The sequence below is a fragment of the Chanodichthys erythropterus genome, chromosome 18 (genome assembly GCF_024489055.1).
Source record: "Chanodichthys erythropterus isolate Z2021 chromosome 18, ASM2448905v1, whole genome shotgun sequence".
Lineage (NCBI taxonomy): Eukaryota > Metazoa > Chordata > Actinopteri > Cypriniformes > Xenocyprididae > Chanodichthys > Chanodichthys erythropterus.
The window spans coordinates 10,756,419-10,777,775 of record NC_090238.1 but is presented as its reverse complement, the minus strand read 5'-3'; the positions used below and the strand labels follow the sequence as shown (position 1 = coordinate 10,777,775).

Sequence of the window (21,357 nt, the reverse complement as noted above, 5' to 3'; positions counted from 1 at the left end):
ACCCAAAACAACCCTTTAAGACTGGCTTCTGTTATATCAGAGAACTAATTTTCTGATTCCCCCAGCCCCCAATCAATGATCTTAGGAAATCTGTCGAGTTACCTCACCTGTTACTGAATTTATTTAAGATATTGATGATAAACAATAGAGCAGAATCCATTTGTGAAAAGCATGTCTTTTTATTAATGTTCATAAAACTAAATGAATTTAAATGAATCCTCTCACATCTCGACACATCTTACCAATGACCTTACCAGTAAACTCCTGACCGCTACAAATCAAGCTCCAGTAATTAGAGTTAACTCACAATGGGGTGTGTGTGTGTCCTTAATAAACTCTAAGTGGATTGGACAGATAGTTTACTCCATACTGTGAGACCTCAGGGGTTATGAGGGGAACCAGAGGAAGGAATGAAGGGGAAAATTGCAGGAAAAACCCATCCATCCAAACACTAGGAAATCTAATGATTTATGATTCTTGAGGTTGCTGGCTACAAAGTGCTTTTTAAGTCACTTACTGTTTCACATTAATTGCATGAAACAAATCAATCACCAGATGAAACGTCCAATCAATCAATGTTCAGCCACTGGCTATTTGATCAATATGTCAGTCAATTCCACTATATTATTGCTCAGAAGTGTTGCTAGTCATGTCTTGGATACCCAAATGAAAGCACAAAGAGGCTAAAATACTATTTACATTATATAACAAAATGGCATTTAAAGAAAAGTTCTGTCATGAAACTAGATATCACAGACTGAAAAGTCCTTAATTCTGCTTAATTTATCATTCTATATAGGGCACAGCCGAATGGTTCCTGCTGTATCAGCAGCTCGCTGCTCAACTTTCAAATACTTCAGCATTTGCTGTAGCAGATGCAGCGCACTTTCAGAAACCCTCCACCATCCCCAGCTCCACCTGTATAGCTCTGCTATGGGTGATTCATGTATGTTATTTTGTATAGCAGCTGCTCACAGCAGTGTGTTGTTTATTTATTGGCAGTAGCAAGTCCCGTACATAACCAACAACAACAGCAGCAACAGCAATAACAGTAACAGCTGAAGAAGATCTATTCCACCAAGACCAAATACATCAACATTGTCATATTTATTACCATGCCAAACACTCCGAGAGTTGTCATGACAGAAATGTATTTTTCAAATAAAAAAATTGGTTTGTTAGATTTCAAAATGTAAAACAATACATTTATTGTGCCAAATGAAGACAAAACCTTCTTGTCTTCAAATCTTGTCAAATTTTATGGAACATGTTTATTCTTTTTTTTTTTTTTAAGTTAAATTCATGGGCTTTTTTTGCCTTTATTTAGAGAGGACAGTAGAGAGCAGACAGGAAAGCACTGGGCAGAGAGAAGGGGGCATGATCAGCAAAGGACCTTGCGACAGGAATCGATCTCGGGTCGCTTCGAACGCATTTGCGGCAAATGTCGGCGCACTAACCACAAAGGCGATGACAAACATGTTTATTCTTAATATGATGAAATACAACGGTTGTTAATCTGCTAGGACACCTATGAAATTGAGGTGAACGAGAATGACATTCATTCAAGTTTCAAATTTTGAAAGAAGTCATTTATGGTCACCAAGTCATTTATTAGATCAAAAAACAGTAAAACAGTGATATTGTTAAAGGTGCCATAAAACGTGTTTTCAAAAGATGTAATGTAAGTGTCCCCTGAATGTGTCTGTGAAGTTTCAGCTCAAAATACCCCAAAATAATATTTTTTTTATTTTTTTAACTGCCTATTTTGGGGCATCATTAAATATGTGCCGATTCAGGCTGCGGCCCCTTTAAATTCTCGTGCTCCCCGCCCCCGAGCTCGCGACTGCCTTAAACAGCATAAAAAAAGTTCACACAGCTAATATAATCCTCAGAATGGATCTTTACAAAGTGTTCGTCATGCAGCATGTCTAATCGCGTAAGTATAGTATTTATTTGGATGTTTACATTTGATTCTGAATGAGTTTGATAGTGCTCCATGTCTAACGGGCTAAAGCTAACATTACACACTGTTGTAGAGATTTATAAAGAATGAAGTTGTGTTTATGAATTATACAGACTGCAAGTGTTTAATAATGAAAATAGCGACGGCTCTTGTCTCTTTGAATACAGTAAGAAACGATGGGAACTTTAACCACATTTAACAGTACATTAGCAACATGCTAACAAAACATTTAGAAAGACAATTTACAAATATCACTAAAAATATTATGGATCATGTCAGATATAATTGCTTCATCTGCCATTTTTCGCTACTGTCCTTGCTTGCTTACCTAGTCTGATGATTCAGCTGTGCACATCCAGACGTCCTGCCCTTGTCTAAAAAAAAAACAAAACATACTAACCCCAAACTTTTGAATGGTATGTATTTACATATGGGAGGGTGTTAATGCAGAGAATGCAAAAACTACATACAAGAACAAAAAGACAAAGCCATCACCAAATGTTTCTTTATCTGTTTGATAAGGTGTTTCAGTCCTGTGACGGACTGAAAGCCAAGTCTTGGAATGAACCATGACGGGAAAGCGTGTTTCGATATTCATTAGTATTTTAAACATGTAGAGAGATAAACAGACATGAGAGCGTTCCATACACTGACAGAGGAAGGTGATCGTGTGTAAAAGAGAAGGCTACTATTGTCTGCCAGGATGATATGTGTTAGACTATATTAACTTTGTGCAAAAGCGCTCAGAGTAAACGCTTTCTGACACTAATTAAAATGTGTGTCATGCCTCACTGAACCATGAACTGTGTGTGTGTGTGTGTGTGTGTGTGTGTGTGTGTGTGTGTAGATCTATAGGTATGTGCCTCAATATATGAGCTAAACCAACCATCATCAAAACATTCATTGCTGTGGCCAGAATATAAATGACAGGAAACTTCTGTTCTTTGTCACATATTTTCACACTAGAAGGTCAAGTTTAAAGGGATAGCTCATTCAAAAAATTAAAAAAAAAAAAGCTTAAAAAAGATGTAAAAAACCATTAAGTATCATAAAAAAAGTCCATTTGACTTGTGCCATATGGTCCAAGTCTTCTAAAGTCATAATAACTTTGTGTGAGAAACAGACCAAAATGTAAGTCACTATTGACAGATAATCTTTCTCTTCAGGGAGCTGATAACTGCTGTGTCCGGTACATTGAATCAGAATGAATCATTCAGATCAGTCTTGTGAACTGGATCAACACATTCATTGAAAATATTGGATTAAAAATGAATGAGGATGTCAAGATTTTCAATAATAAATTTTATCATAAAAAAAAGCTACTAGTGCATTTGTGATCTTTTTAAAGTCTGAAAACTTCAGAATATCTTATTTTGCATTCCATAGAAAAAAGAAGGTCAAAAAGGCTTTTATATAAAGATGAGTAAATTATGACAACATTTTCCCTTTTGGGTCAACTACCCCTTTAAACAAATAATTTCAAGCTTATTTAAGCTAATTTACTTTGCAATATTAGTTAAATACACAAGTATGTAAACAAAAATGAATGATAAAAATTACAGGCCCACAACAAATTTCAGTCGCAAAACCTGATAGTGTCCCACTTTTACAAAGATAACTCTACTTGTATATCATATAAGGCTGATATCCCAAAACTAGCAAACAATTTGAAGTACTTCCTTTAATCTGAATATTTAGATGTTTAGAAGAGGACATAAGGCTAATAAAACACAGAAATCATAAAAGGATAATTGTTTAGTGCCCTGTGTTGAACCTCATCTTTTACTACACAAACAAATCACTCAACAAGTGACCAGACACAGTATTTTCTCACAGAATCCTTTGTGTTTTTTATGTAATAATCCATAATCCTGCAACACGGCACAGAAAAAAATGTGTTCATGTATATTTATGTGTATGAACCAATTACACAGTGACCTGTGCAAATATGCAGAGCTAAATGAATTATGGCTCTGAAGAGTTTTCTCACAATATAAATGTCATTTCATCATATGATGTTATAACAGCATATCTGTATTGCTCAGAGATCCAAAACATGTCACTGTGCATGTTTCACAAACCTCCACCATAAATATGGAGAAATATAATTTCTGCTCGTCATGCTGTTCAGATATTCCTGGTTGGAATCAAAGGTAAAAATGAAGCTTTTTGAAATGAAATTTTGCTCTGTTCATCACAGAAAGTCAAATCTACAACTTTTATGATTCATTTGTGGTGCTTTAGTGACCTTTTTGAAGGCAAAAATCTTCAGAATATCTAAAAGATCAGGATATAGCACAATTTAGGATTGTATCATGTCAAATTTTTTCCCCTGATATCCTGATTTTAATGGAGTTTCGAAAAACAGCCAAATTTTAGTTTTTCATGGCCAATTTTCACCCTTGCTCCGGTCCTTGGAATCAAACAGTCAATTTTCACCTGCTGTTACTTTAAGAAACTCCATGTCACATGTGAAATGGGCAACATCACTATGCTCGAGTACACACACATCGGCGTGTGGGTTTTCAGTTGTGTTAAATATAGTTTTTATCTCCACCAACTTTCGATAACTTTTTTTTTTTTTTTTTTTTTTTTTACAAAATTTGCATTAAATTGTGACAGGGTCACAACACAGTGTGTGCTGAAATGCACCAAATAAGTGGGTAAAATTGAACTGAAATTATAATGCGCAACAAGAATAATAGTGTTGCTTTCTTCGTATTGCCTCACTGGGTATTCTCTTCATATTGCCTCAGTGGCATGTTTCTTATCAGCCAATAGTTATCATTGACATGTAAATGCCTTGTGCTGATGCATTCTTCTGTGTGAAATTACAAAGTTGCAGAAGTTTTGTAATATAATATCAAGTTCACTCCTTATACTGCAAGAATCCTCTGAATACCCCTTTATATGGAGAGATTCATTTCTGAATTCATCTTATCAGTTTATAGTCTTTGTGAAGCACCATGTTCCCCGCTGACACACTTTAAGAACATGCTGCTCTGTGCGGTCTCAGAGAGAGAAAAAAAAGATGTGTTGACTCTGGATCAAGTTTAGACAGCAAGACCCTCAAACTAATTAAGCAAGCATCTGATCACAGAGGGGACAGTGGAGAAGAGAGATAAATTAAAACAGAGACAAAACAAAAAAGATCTTTAGATAAGAAAAGTGTGTTAGGCAGAGAACAAAAGCCAGATATACAGAAAGCAAAAGAAATGGAGAGAGAGAAAGAGAGACAGAGAGAGAGAGACAGAGAGAGAGAGAGAAAGAGAGAGAGAGAGAGAGAAAGCGAGCATCAGTCATCTGGTGCAGACAGGCCTGACTTTGATTGACAACTATTAAAGCAGATTCCTTCTTATATCCAGCAGAAACATGAAGAAATGAAGTAGTATGTCTAGAGTGTCCTTTCCAACATATATATGTCTGTACTTCTTTACAGACATGATGTGTGTTGTCTTGGTGGTTGACAAACTACAAAAAAACAAAAGTATTTTTGTTTTGTTTCCCATTAAAATATATAAAAATCTACAATATACATATATATATATATATATGTGTGTGTGTGTGTGTGTGTGTGTGTGTGTGTGTGTGTATGGATATATATTGGATAAGATATTCAGAGATATCTTAAAGGGAATCTATTATGCAAAATTCACTTAAAGTGTTTGAAAACACACGTCATCTTCATTTGTGTTCACAGTGTGTGTAAACAACCAGCATATAATGGTAAAAAAATCCACCCCATCCTTTTTTCTATAATCACCATAAATCATGAACAGTTTCTCCAAATACACGGTTCCAGATTTCCCCTACTCTTACTCATTGTAGAAACTGGAGATATACAATGTCTGCAAAAAATAAATAAATAAATAAATAAAAAAAAATAAAAAAACATTACAAATGTTCTGTTATTGGATGTACCAACAAACATACGAGTCTCCATAGACTCTCTGCATTTGAGCCACTGAGGACACCATGGTTAAATTTCAATTATGAAGGAAACATGCCAAAGAAAGTCAGTTAAGTGTTATATATTTGCAGAAATAATTTTATGCCGGACTGCTTCAAAAAAAAGGGTCAGTTCAATGATGGATTTGGACAAAAGATTCACATGATGGTACATGCTAGTCAATGAGTTGAATCAACTCAACAACAACTACATACATTTATCCACTAACCATTCAGAAACATCCAGTTGTAACACACACAAAAATTGCATGTTTTTGCTCACACGCAAATAGGGGCAAATTTGACAAGTATAATAAATGATCTGTGGTGTATTTTGAGCTGGAACTTCACAAATGCATTCTGGGGACACCAGAGACTTATATTACATCTTGTGAAAAGGGGCATAATAGGTCAGATTTAAATTAAGTTTATTTTTCATACCTCACTGACCAATATTATTGTTCTTGTTTTAAGCATAAGGGTCATATTTACATGACAACGATGTAAAAAAAAATAAATAAATAAAAAATACGGAAACGTTTTTTCTTTGTGCTCAACGCTGCTGCCTGCCAGCTGTCTGATCTACGCTCGGAGCTTCGTGGAGTTTATCCTAAATCCTTCTCTTTATTCCTATTCACATAATATAACTTTCTTATTTTTCACTAGATTACTTAACCTAGATTACTTAACCTATTGCATAGTATTACTAAACGGAACGATTTATTACTAGCAATCCACCAGCGTAATCACCTAGTGTTAGCCATAGCCTGCTAGCTACCGTCTACTTTCTTTTTTTCCTCTAAACCAACCTTCCTTGTCGATTGAATGGCGGATTTATCCGATGTATGTTATTCTGATCTGTCCTCGCCAGATCGGGAAGCTGTGGAGACGTTGCTGCCCGGCATTCATCGATCCACCGCGAGGTACAGCGTCCCGCACATCACCCTCGCCCCAGGCACCGGCAAGCGACCGAGACATCCAGCCAGCGAGTCCCGTGTGCGTTGCAGTTTTTCGGACGGCGTTCATCAAACACACGGTCAGTCATGTCCGACGATTATCATGTGTAGTAAATGCAACATGTACAGCTTAGCTCTTTCTGTCAGCAGTGAGACTTACACATGTGATAAATGCAGGGATATTGTCAGGCTGACAGAGAGAATCTCAGAATTAGAGACACGCATCCAAACTTTAATTGAGGATAGTGAGAATGAAAGGGCCTTAGATACTGCTTTGGATGCGACTAGCCTAGTAAACACTACACATTCGGTTCCGGTTGTAGAAGCCACGCAGCAGGCTAACTGGGTGACTGTGAGGCGGCATAATGGCAAAAACAAACACCACTCTTCCGTTCCGATTAGAACATCAAACAGGTTCTCCCCACTCAGTGACGCACCCACTGAGAATCCTGTTGAAAGTGCCCTAGTAATTGGCGATTCTATTACACGGAACGTGAAAATAGAGACACCAGCCACCATAGTCACATGTTTGCCGGGGGCCAGAGCACCTGACATCAAAGCAAATTTAAAAGTGCTGGCTAATGCTAAACGTAAATATTCTAAAATCATTATCCACGTCGGCACAAATGATGTTCGACTTCGCCAGTCGGAGATCACTAAAATTAACATTAAAGAGGTGTGTGAACTCGCAAATTCAATGTCAGCAAAAGTAATTTGTTCTGGCCCTCTTCCTGTTCGTCGGAGTGATGAGATAGTTAGCAGGTTATCATCACTCAATGGCTGGCTGTCTAAGTGGTGTGCGCAGAATAATATAGGTTTCATAGACAATTGGAAAAGCTTTTGGGGCAGACCTGATCTGTTGAAAAGAGATGGTATTCATCCCTCCCGGGATGGTGCTGCTCTTCTCTCTAGAAATTTGGCAAATAGTCTTAGAGCTGAAACATGACAAACCAGGGCCCAGATCAGGACGCAGACAAACTGGCTAAACCGACCGTCTGCTAGCCGCCTCACGTCACAGAACTCAGATAATTCACAGCACATAGAAACACTTTCACCTAGATATTATCACATAGAGACTGTGTCTGTACCTCGAACTAGTAAATACAAAAAACTTCCGAAACCTTTTAAGGGTAAAAATTTAATTGATGTTCAAAAAATGAAAATCACAGATAAATCAGATAAACAAATGATAAAGCTTGGGTTACTGAATATTAGATCTATTTCTTCAAAAGCACTTATTGTAAATGAAATTATCATAGACAATAAACTAGACTTGCTGTGTTTGACAGAAACCTGGCTAAAACCAGACGATTACATTACTTTAAATGAATCTAGTCCTCAAGGTTATGATTATCGACACAATCCTCGACAGAAAGGCAAAGGGGGAGGTGTTGCTGTAATTTATAGTAATATATTCAGAATCATTCAAAAGAATTTCAAATATAATTTCTTTGAAGTGATGGTGCTTTATGTAACATTATGTAAGTTGACATTTGTGCTGGCTACTGTATACAGGCCACCAGGGCACCATACTGACTTTATCAAAGAATTTGCTGAGTTTCTATCAGAGTTAGTACTGGCTGCGGATAAAGTCCTTGTTGTTGGTGATTTTAATATCCATGTAGATAATAATAAAGACGCATTTGGATTGGCATTTGCAGATATTTTAAACTCTATTGGAGTTAGACAACACGTGTCAGGACCCACTCATTGTCGTAATCATACCCTAGATCTAATACTGTCGCATGGAATAGATATTGATGCTGTTGAAATTCTACAGCAGAGCGATGATATATCAGATCATTATTTAGTCTCGTGTATAATACAATTAGCCAAGGCTACAAAACCACCACCCAGCCATAAATATTGTAGAACAATCACGTCTGCCACTAAAGATTGCTTTATAAATAATCTCCCCGAGCAGTTTCATCGCCTTAGTATACCTGACAACTTAGAAGAACTCGATGCTGCAACAGAAACTATTGGCTCTCTCTTTTCCAGCACATTAGATGCGGTCGCTCCTTTACGTCTAAAGAAGATTAAGGAAACTAATCCAACGCCGTGGTATGATGAGCACACTCGGGCTCTAAAACGAGCTGTTAGAAAAGCTGAACGTAGTTGGAAGAAAACAAAACTAGAAGTTTTTCGCCTTTCGTGGAAAGAAAAAAATGATTGAGTACAGAACAGCCATAAGAAATGCTAGATCTACTTATTTTTCAAATCTCTTAATAGAAAACAAACATAATCCTAGGTATTTATTTGACACAGTGGCTAAATTAACTAGAAACAGAGATTCAACTGCTGACGTTTCCATAGAGCACAGCAGTAATGACTTTATGAACTTCTTTACTTGCAAGATTGATAATATTAGAGAGAAAATTATAAACATGCAACCGTCTACAGTTTCTCTTCAGACAGTGCACTGTAGTGTCCCTGAGGTAAAACTAGAATCATTCGCCGCTATAGGAGAGGAAGAATTATCTAAACTTATCAAATCATCAAAATCAACGACATGTATGTTAGACCCAATGCCGACTAAACTACTGAAAGAAATGCTTCCAGAGGTCGTAGGTCCATTTCTTGATATAATTAATTCATCTTTAACACTAGGACACGTGCCAAAAACCTTTAAGCAGGCTATTATCAAACCTCTTATTAAAAAACCTCAACTAGATCCGAGAGATTTAGTAAATTACAGGCCAATCTCGAATCTACCTTTTCTGTCAAAGATACTAGAAAAGGCAGTTTCAACACAACTGTGTTCCTTTTTAGAAAGAAATGGAATCTGTGAGGATTTCCAGTCAGGATTTAGACCATACCATAGTACTGAGACTGCTCTCGTTAGAGTTACAAACGATCTACTCCTATCATCCGATCGTGGCTGTATTTCTCTATTAGTGTTATTAGATCTCAGTGCTGCTTTTGACACTATCGATCATAACATTCTTTTAAAAAGACTTGAAAACTATATTGGCATTAGTGGAACTGCTTTGGCATGGTTCAAATCATACTTATCTGACCGTTATCAGTCTGTGGTAGTTAATGAAGAGATGTCGTATCGATCACAGGTTAAATATGGGGTACCACAAGGCTCAGTATTAGGACCGTTGCTTTTCACTCTGTACATGCTGCCCTTAGGAGAGATAATTAGGAAGCATGGTGTTAGTTTTCACTGCTACGCTGACGATACTCAGCTCTATATTTCCTCGCGCCCTGACGAAACCTACAAATTCACAAAACTAACAGAATGCATAGCTGACATTAAAAACTGGATGACAAGAAATTTCTTATTATTAAATTCAGAAAAAACTGATATCCTAATCTTTGGACCAAAAATTTCCTCACGAAAAAACCTTGAATACTCTCTAACACTTGACGGGTGCTCCATTAAACCTTCGTCCTCAGTTAGGAACCTGGGTGTGCTCTTTGATACCAATCTTTCATTTGAAAGTCATGTTTCTAGTATCTGTAAAACCGCCTTCTTCCATCTAAAAAATATATCTAAATTACAACACATGCTCTCAATGACAAATGCGGAACAGTTGGTTCATGCATTCATGACCTCAAGACTAGATTATTGCAACGCTCTACTGGGTGGTTGTTCTGCTCGGCTTTTAAACAAACTACAGTTGGTCCAAAATGCGGCAGCTAGAGTTCTTACTAGAACCAGAAAGTATGACCATATTAGCCCAGTTCTGTCAACATTACATTGGCTCCCTATTAAACATCGTATAGATTTTAAAATCTTGCTACTTACTTATAAAGCTCTAAATGGTTTAGCTCCCCAGTACCTAAGTGAGCTCTTAATGCATTATAGTCCTTCACGTTTATTGCGATCTCAGAATTTAGGCCAGTTGATAATACCCAGAATATCAAAATCAACTGAAGGCGGCAGATCCTTTTCCTATTTAGCACCTAAACTCTGGAACAATCTTCCTAGCATTGTTCGGGAAGCAGACACACTCTGTCAGTTTAAATATAGACTAAAAACACATCTCTTTGCTCTTGCATACACATAACACATTATCAATACATTAACATTTTTCAAATCCGTTAAAGGATTGTTACGCTGCAATAATTAGGTCGGCCGGAACCGAGAACATTTCCTATAACACTAGATATACCTGTACATCAGAATAAGAATGGCATCTACGCTAATATCTGTCTCTCTGCTTATCCTGGGGTTTGCCGGGTGCTGGATCCAGGCCGTATCCAGATCAGATGGAGAAACTGCGTCTGGACCTGACTACAACGTAGCCCAGGAGACAATGGGCCTAAAGATGCAATTCTGGCTGCATCTATAATTCAGATTTTTAATCCCCGTATTCGCTTACATATATTTATATATAATCGATTTTTAATCTCTATTATAAAAATGTACAATTCAGATTTTGATCTCCATATACATTTACATATATATATCTTCCAAGGGGTTTTTTCCCTCCTAGGCCTTTGTTCCCAGTGCTAGCACGCTGGGTTTTTCTCCTAGGGTTTTTTTTCCACCCCTGGAAGTCAGCCGACATTGGCTTAATGTAGCACCATCTTGTATATGTTACATATTACCACGCTTGTTTGTACAGTTTTAACCACTTCCCTTTTTTTTCTGTGCTTCTAATATGTAAAGCTGCTTTGAAACAATTACCAATTGTAAAAGCGCTATATAAATAAACTTGACTTGACTTGACTTGTATAGATGATAACACTGTCAAAATGATCCATGTTCACACGGATCTGCAAAAAGAACTAAAAACGCTGTGTTATGCATGCCAGGTCAGTAGTCAGCAATGTCACTTTGTAAAGAAAGACTACGCATCCCTCAATATAACAGAATTCAGTGGTTTATCCTAAAAAAAACAAAAACAAAACACCTTTAAAGGGGTGGTTCAGTGTTTTTTTTTTTCTAGGCTTGATTGTGTTTTTGGGGCACAGTTTAACATGTCTTAATACTTTGTTTTTATTCTACACCTCTGTATCTATTGTCATATGAACGGCTCGTTTGACTTCCTGCTTCTATGAAGCCGCTCCCTCCGAAATACGCAATGTGCTCAGATTGGTTAGCTGGCCCAGTGTATCCAGAGCCACTGTGATTTGCTGAAGTGTCCGGAAATGCCACGCCCCTTACCATGTTAGTTGTTACCGGTTACGTGTGCTTCGTTGGAAATGTAAATAATGGCGTCTATATTGCTGTATCAAATTGAGCCCGAATCAGACCCAGATGAAGAGGGTCAAGCAAGGACGTTTATGAATGGTATTTCGTTTAGTATTTGTGTCAAAGTGTTTAGATATGCTGTCACTGCTGTTTGTTAGCTTTCATTATAAGGTTTTATCCTGAGTAAAGCTTTACTGTAGCCGAATACATGACTGAGTAATCAAATTTTTGTAAAGGTAGCGTTTAATTTATAGCATGAACAACTGGTTGTCTATGAACATAAGTTTGTTGGTGTTTGTAGAATTTAGCTAACTGGCTAGCAAGCAAAAATGAGTTGCTCTTTGTATATGTTCTTGATGCAACCAAAAATAGCAACAGGACTATAAGTTTAAAAGACATATACAAACAATAATATGTACTTACAGTTTGAAGCCAATAAACAGCAGCTTCTGCTTTTAAAGTGGGAACTGCTCCATCTTTCAGTAAAAGCCTTTGTGTAAATCCAGCATTGAACTCTTGGAAGCTATTGAATTCTGGAAGCTGTTTTCAGAGCCGCATCCAGTGTAGAAAATACCACAGATTATAATGGGTTATATTATCTTTTGACGCGTCGTGCCACTTACGTCTGGTGTACATAACTCTTCCACTTCCATTATGCTGCGCCACATGGCCTCACCCACTTTGTTGCGTGTTCCCGGGGGTGTGTTTTGCAGGGTTTATGATGTCACCAACCCAGGAAGAAGTTAGTTGTAGTCCAAACTGGTCCTTTTTGTAGGCATTAAACTGCCATAACTTTACAAGACAATATCTCCGTTTGCATTGAACTTTCAGCACTGTAACTGCAGATACTGTTTATGCTCAAGCAGCAACATTACACACTAAGTAAAGTTAAAAAAGTGAAATCGCATTGAACCACCCCTTTAAGGATTTCTAGATTAAAACAAGAAAACAATACTTTTTTTTTTTTTTTTTTTTTTCTGATGTTCATGTTTTCAAAGATCTAAGCTTTTGTTTGTTGTATTTGATTAGTGACATGGTTTCTGGAACGTTATGCAACATAATGTTACTGCAACCAAAACGCAAAGCTGTGAAGTGTTGTAAAAACACTTTTTTGCTTGCTCAAATGTTATTGAACAGCTGAGCTAACATTTTTTTTACAGCTAAAAATTACAGCGAATAACCTCAGAATAGCTCCCTTGGAACAAGCCTTCAAAGTCACGGTAGCATAATAATTGCGTTAAATTGCATCAAAGCTGTATTCAGAAAAAAAGCTCAATATTTGGGGTGTTTTGCCCCATATTTTTCAGGTTAACTCTGCTTCCTTAAACCCTCCACCGAGGCCTTAGACTAAATCTTTGTGTTGTGTTTTCCTTGCGTCGCCTTGAAGCAGAACGAAAGTCTAATTTGCTTGAGATGGTTGTGGTCTGCTGGAGACAGCACTAAATGAATGGCTCATTAACTCCTGCATAAGCACTCAGCGAGCTTGTGATGGTGGAAAATGAATTTATGCAGTCTTCTGCCAGACATAACATCAAACTCATTGCAAACTGGGGAAAATTATAAGGGGGGAAAGGGAGGGAGGAAGGAAGCTGGAGGGAGAAAGAGAGGGAAAGAGACTGTAAGTGGAAAGACTGACCTAAGAGTCTTGCCTCAAATGAGAAGTAGTGACATTCTTAAACCACGCTGAAATGTAAGTCACAGATGCCCTGGTCATGGTGTCCAGCATCAACAGCAAAAATAGACCCCTCATTCTTCTTTCGGACAGATGAATCAGCCTGCGGTTCCCCCCAAGCCCACTCTAAGAGGTGCGTGAGGTCATGAGGGAGTTGATGTAACCAGAATCAACTTCACAGCACATTAGCTGAGGCAGTGTATGTGTCTGGCCAGTAAAGCAAGTTTCTAGCTTAGTTAGCAGTGCTCTGGAGCTGAGCGATGCATTTCGTACATTGGATCTGAGTAATTACCTGGCAAATAACATTTAGTCACACTTCATTTATTTTAAAATTACATATAATCAGTTTTGAAAATTTAGCTTAAATAGTGCTTCATTGTTAACAAAAAAAAATTGTTTGATAGTTGTTCAAACACATTTTTAAGATGTTAGCCATATTTAAAACAATTAATGATCAAATATGGATATCACGGTTAGCCAGAATTATATAATTACAATTAAAGAATCAGTTTTTAACCATGACATTTTTTTATTTAGTGTTGAAGTGAAGAGAACGCTTGAAGAAATAATGTTTTATTCTGCAAATAATAACCTGCTGTTAAGAGTAATTATAACACGGCTGTCTTAATCCTCATATTTTTATCACTTCTTTCGTCAAAACTTTGAAAGACGCTTTGCTTTATCAAGAATAAAACAGTCCCTGTGCATTTAAACTCACAAATCTTAATCACCAATATGTATATTAATTTTATTTCAAAAACTTAATCATTATTTTAACTTCTCAACTGTGATCACATGCAAATATCATACAATTAATATTCAAGAAAACAAATGCACATCAGTTGTGACTGTATTTGCAAATCCTGATGTTTTGCTTCACAATTATTAAAAAGAAATGGCTCAATGAATTGTGAAATCTTTTGTGAATTAATCTGAATTTAATTTAGGCTGTTTTCAAATGTAGTGTTTTACATTCCGTCAGTGCAGTCGCATTGTGTCAATCACTTGAACAGATGAGAAACAGCAACTACATTTTCCAAAAAATCAGAATAGTTGAATATGGCGACTGATAACCTCAAGCGATGCAATGCAGTAACCAACCATTCAACAGAACAATGGACAGAAGGTTTATAAAGAGGTGTGGGGTGTTTGCAAAGGTCTGTGAAATGTATTGTGTTAAAATGGTGAAGATTGCCCACTGTGCCAAAATTATCTGTGTTGATTTGGGGTTATCATGTCTGAACACTTCAATCACTCCATGTTTGTTCATCTCAGTGAGAATGGGGAAGGGGGAAGAGCTGGCAAATGACGGCAAAGATTAAGATAAAGATAAAGACTGTAAACCATGGCTGAGATCATCGAGAGAGAGACTGATTAACTGGAAAGTCATATTTTGTTTTAATGACCTTAATAGATCTTTTACTAATGATGTGGCAGGGAGACAGTCCAGAGGAAATACCTGTATGTGAACCGCATCCAGTATGAATGAACAGACATTTATTGTGTTACAATTCTCAGCTAAGTAAAAATGAAACACTAAAAACTAAAACCAAATACATTAAAAGTAATGCTAAATGTAAATGCTTAACAGTGTTATTTTATTATAGTTTTTTTTTTACATTAGCGTCAGATGATGCAACTAAGTTAAATGTAAAAATAGGGGACACTCACAATTATGCATGCACAATTAAATATTCAATCTGTTATAATATCAACTGATACTAATACATTTTTAAAAATATGTATGCAGATAACCATTGTCACGTTTTAAAGACTCGCACAAATGAAGAATGAAACAAAAGACATTTATTAAATGAAGGAGAAACACTAGGAGAACATTTTAGCTTTCCACATGAACATAAACAATACCGGATAAATAACCTGGAAAGCATGCACTTTAAAGGCCCATCATTTCATCTGTGACATGGGGTCACTTCAAGTCAGTTCCTTGGACATAGAATAAGTCTTGTTTTGGATTATAACATTCTCAATTCTCTATAATCTTATTTGACAGAATAATCCAGGGCAAAGATTAATCTGTGTCTAGGCAACCAGGACTTTTCATGTTGTGAATCCTTGAGCCCTGAAATTCACCTTGCCAGAGAATATTGTGATGTTGATTTGCCTCTATTGTAAATGGAATCCAAACCATCCAGACATCCTATTATTATGATGTAATAGTGAGCATTCACCATGTTTCCTGGGAAATTACAAAGGCAAGGCTTTGGAATATTTCCAAATTGAAGGATCTGACTCATACTTTATCTCTTTCTCATTGTCCCTAAATATAATTTATGGTGCATTAATTGCATTTGCTAAAATCATGGCTTCTTATAAGTTAATAATCAGCCATGGAAGACATAAGGTCATCATCCCTTATAAGCTGCATTTTATATATGAGCTGATTTCACCCAAGCATAGCTGCAAGAAAAAAAAGAAAAAGAAAAAAAAGACTACGGAATAAAGGTTAATTGCTCTCCTGACCACAAACAGTCTCAAATATTTCCATACTAAAAAAAATGCCACCAATCTCCAATACAATACAATACAATACAAAAAAAAAAAAAAAAAAACTAAATATAAATAAATAATGACAAATAATTAAAAGTTAATGAACAGAATCAAATATTACTCTGTCTTCCGGCTGCTACGTTTGAATCCCAAAAGCGCAATTATGATCACAGAAGGGGATGAAAGGAAGGAAAGAACAAAAGAAATCATCCTGTAAATAGCAAACACATTTAAAAATGAAGAGAATAGGTAATGTACAGAGAGTTGAGTCTATACGTTCAGATAAGAATACTGTTCACTGCATACTTTTTTGTTTTTAATGAAACAATGCATAATGCAACAATAAGCAGTTTAAACTGTAGTATGCTACACTGTTATCACATAAAACTCAAGTTCAAGTGTCTACTTTTCACTTTAGAAAAAAAAAAAATGGTTATGAGGCCGAACCTTTTATCTGAGTTGTGACATTAAAGACAGCTGAAAGTGAGAGCTGAAATTTAATAAATAAATCAATTTTATACTTTTAGATCCCTTAAAATACTAAAATAAATAATTCAGTTCGTACATCGGTTTTGAAGTCACGGTTCGGTACGGGTTCGGTACAGCAGGTGGGGAGAAAACTAAACATAAAATTGCTTTTTTCTTTTTTTTTTTTTTTTTTTTTTAGTGAACAAATTGTGTCTCTGTCTTTAAATATATTAAATTAAATTATAAAAAAAGTTTCTTAAATGATAAAAAAAAAAATTATCTCTGCTAATGCTATAAACTATGTAGGGAGCCCTTACTTGAACATTAGGATACTATTACAACCTATAACTAGATTAACAACTGCGCCCAAACTATGAGCCTAAATTCAATTCAGGTTAAGTAAAATATTCAATTCAGGTTAATTAAAATATAATGAATATACAGGCTAATACAGTGCATATAATAAGCGAAAGAGTCAATTTCTCCAATGAGTTGTGGACACTGAATAGCTTTTCAGAGGTACATGCTACGTGATGTAGGCTATTGTTTTCAAGCTGTTTTATTTATGTCTTTTCGCCGTTGAAACACTAGCCACGTTTACATGGAGCACTGTAATCGGTTTAAAAGTCCAATCCAAATGAAAATGCTCCATATAAACGCCTCAATCAGAATAAAAATGCCCAAACCAAATGAAAATGTAATCAGTTTGAGAGAGGTGGGATAAACCTTTCTATAAACCGAACAAAATAAAAAGTCAGCCATTTAAATGAATTAAACCGATTACTTTGTGTCTACGTCATCACGTCAAGCGGTCAGGGGTCATCAGAATGCAAAATGTTGGCGGCAAAATTAAACTGGAGTAAAACCGAAACAACACATTTATTAAATACACTGAAGGAACTCAATGAATCATTACTACGGACCTTCATCCGCACGATTCTACTTTACGGAGGAGGGAGGGGTAGTATTGAGATGCTCCTTACAGATCAAAAAGGTCAGGACTCCAAACAGGTCAGCTTCCTGTTGCCATCTTTTCCTCATACCATCCAGCAGTAATATGCAACAAATTTCACACTTGATTAAGAGCAACACTTTACATAAAAATAGCGCACATAAGAAATAACGGAACTCCATATTGACAGGAATATACTGCAGCAAACAGGACATAAGCTTATGTGCGCATGTCACAAAGTAATTCAGATTGAAAGCGCCGGAACACCATATGTAAACACCATATCGGATTAAATAATGTCTCATGTAAACACTCCACCGAAACTTTCAATCGGAATGATTTTAATCGGAATGACAAAAAAGTGTACATGCAAATGTGGCTACTGTTTGAGCGATTACATGAGATATATTATATACATTTTCTTGCAGAAAATTGTGTCAAAATCCACACCTACTTTTGAATGTCAATCACAGGAGAAATACGCTTTTTAGAACCAGACGGTGATCATTTACCAGCAGGGCCATGTTAACCAACCATCCTTGACCCATTGGTTAAAAATCACATTATCTGGTTTATTTGTTCCATGCAAATAGGTGCACTGCGTTGTGAAATACAGTATCCCACACATAGTATGCTCAGTTGTACAGCTATGCACAGTATGCATACTACTAGCAAGAGTAGTATAGCAATAAAGTATTCCTAAAACACATCCTCATGATAATCATAAGAGACTATAGATGCGTGTTGTCCAATCACAGATGATTCCCAGGTGACCTCTGGTTTCAAAATTCTACTCATCAGCAGCCACAGACTAACCACTGAAAGATGAGAGGACACAGAAAGAGAGATGTATGTGCGCGAGGAGAGTAAATGTGACAATAGATACACAGCAAAGAAATTCCTTGCAGGAAATTTAATTCCAGAGGCAGATTAAAATTTCAATACCAGGAAGGACCAGTTCAACATGTACAATATTAATATAGCCTTACAAATACTTACAATATCTCTTTGCTATACCCATAAAGCTTTTAACCTGACTAAACCTTAGGACCATCTGTTTTTGAGGTTTTACTCCAGACAAAAGTATTATTAATGCCAAGTTTGATGCAGAACATTGAATTGGTGTTTTTTTTTTTTTTTTTAAGGCTGAACATGATCCAATAACAGTCAACATTTGGAGAGTGTGAATAATGTTTAAATATCTGTGAGTGAGCTGATCAAATTGAACACAAGGGAAAGCAAACTAGTCCTTTTACAGCTGATGGTGACACACTGTAGTTTCAAAACGACTTTATTCTTTTACAAATGAAACTGCTCAGCACACTAAAAATTCTCCCAAGCCAAAAATCTAAATTAACATATAACCTTGAGCAGTTGCTGACAGAGAAACAGCTTTGTTTTTGTGTTTAACTTGTCATTATTCTATTAGCAAAAAAACAAGAGGGAAAAAAAATAATAATAAATAATAATAATAATATATATTATATATATATCTATATATATATATATATATATATATATATATATATATATATTATATATATATATATCTGTTTCTTTGAGTGTTAAAGAACAGAAAGGAAAATTTAAAGAAAAAGGTTTTCCAGACATCCATTGAGAGAGGTTAGACCTCCACAAAACTGGTCCAGTTCACAGAAAAGACACCTTGTCAATGTTCATTCCTTTATTCACTAGGCATTTTTCCCCAAGGGTCCCCCTTGGAGGCCATCTTTTATGTTTTCTAGAGTGTTCCTCCACCTCACAGCCTCACACAGAGAGAGGGGCGGGGGTCACTTTCTCTGCCGGGTTGCTTACAAAGCTTGATTCACTTCTGGGTGCCCTCAGGGATATAACACTACAGTCTGAAGAGTAAATAATATATTACAAGCAAAATCTGTCAATTTCCTCTTAATTTTAGTGTTGGCTGGTCTGCCTCTGCCATGCAGCATTCAGCCTAAGATATGAGTTACTTATAGGCTATAATATTTTAGCCTGGTGCTGAGGGGTTTTATTTAGAGTGAGTGCATTTTGTTGCAGTTTTACTTGAAGGGAAGTTGTAAATAATTGTCCAGCTGCAGAATGGCGTCTGAGTTGTTGAGATGTCTGAAGTAATTATATATACATATTTATAATGGACAATACACGCCTGGACCTTGTCTCACTTTGCTTTGTTTGTGTTTTGGAGGCTTCTGAATGTCAACTCAGACTTGGGGGTTCTAGTCATAAGGCGAGCAGCTTACCAACCGATTTTTCCACTGATTGTTGAAAACCCTGCCAACTCAACTGCTGTCCCATATGTTAATAGCCCGAGCAACTCTCATTATGGGGGTACAATGAACAATTTTTTTCTGTGGTGGGCTATTGTAGCTTTGGAGGTGAACAATGAAGTCCAATAAGCTCCTTCTAATTCAGAATAAAGATATAACAAGCCATGCAAATTCAAAGATGCAGAAATATTCCAATTTTTCTTTGCGGTGCTTCTGTAAGTATTTTTCTGTGGTTAAGATAATGTTGCTATCAATATTGTTTGGGTTATTTATTTATTTATTTATTTTTTAAGAAATTAATCTTACTTTTGAAAAATATAAATGTAAACTCATATGAGAATGAAACTGCAGTCATATGAATAGCCTAACAATATCTTACATATAGTTGGTTGACAGAAGGGGGCTGACATGTTGATATCAAGTATGCCTACTCTCAAGGACTAAATGAGTCATGGATGAGCATGAATAAAAGCATTTCTACAGTGGCATTGCTAAATGAAAGCATTTGTCTATGCATGATGCTGCAGCATCATCATAACTATACATCAATATGCATTCAAGATTTTGGCCAGCGCAAAAAGACAACAACAAATGTCTTAATGTTGTCAATGACTTAGCTTTTCTGCAGTACTTTTACAGAGCACAGAGTCATCCGTATTTGTTTGAGCACTCTGTGGAGTGTACATTTTCATGTACAGGTTTCCATTTACAACCTGTTTTTTTTAAGTGCTGAGCATGAGCAATGCAGCCAATTACAGACATACCTGTTGAACAAATGAAACCGCTCAGCACACTAAAAATTCTCCCAAGCCAAAAATCTAAATTAACATATAACCTCAGCTGCCAATCAGAGACATTTTAGTCAGAATCCACCCAATACCACTCAAAATGCCAGAGTTTTTCCTCATTTGCAAATTCCTTCATTATAACCAACAAAGGGCAAATTCCAATCGGAAATGAGCATCCCTATGCCCTAAACACTTGAAGTGGGGACTTTGGAGGGAGCAGGGCACTTGTGGTATAATGAAGCCATTTGGAACGCACTTGGCAATGGGAGCAATGAAAGAAAACATAATTCCCTCATTAGCTTCACATTTAATATTACCACAACAACACTAGGCAGCAACAACAGGGATATCTTATTATTGCCATTATTATGATAAAAATAAATGTAATTTTTAAAATACGCTTTATTTGTGTGTATATGTTCCCGATCTGCTCTAATTTCCTGATCTGCACTAATATCTGCTCTAATTACACAGTTCTTACCTTTGAAATGTTTTTAAACTTAAAATGAAATGCATGATGAAAATGTGTGTAATATATCACAACAAAACAAACCATCTTGAATTATTCTTTCCCTTTCAAGGGAACTCGCGCTGCGTCCGATAGGAACGCTTTGGGAATGCCTCCAGCGTGATAGGTCTGATGCACGACTGTCAACTAGTCCAATGGCAAGAGTGAATGTCAC

At 36.4% G+C, this 21,357-nt stretch overlaps 1 protein-coding gene across 6 annotated transcripts in view; it reads right to left on the bottom strand.

The window, feature by feature from the left end:
* The window catches only part of chrm3a (cholinergic receptor, muscarinic 3a), a 136,634-nt gene that overhangs the window by 104,544 nt on the left and 10,733 nt on the right, over nucleotides 1–21,357 (bottom strand). The window contains exon 2 of one of the 6 annotated variants that reach the window (XM_067367135.1): nucleotides 2,292–2,337. The exons of the other annotated variants lie outside the window; for them this stretch is intronic. The gene's annotated coding sequence lies outside the window, so the exon portion shown is untranslated. The remainder of the gene's footprint in view (nucleotides 1–2,291; nucleotides 2,338–21,357) is intronic. 6 annotated transcript variants of the gene reach the window in all.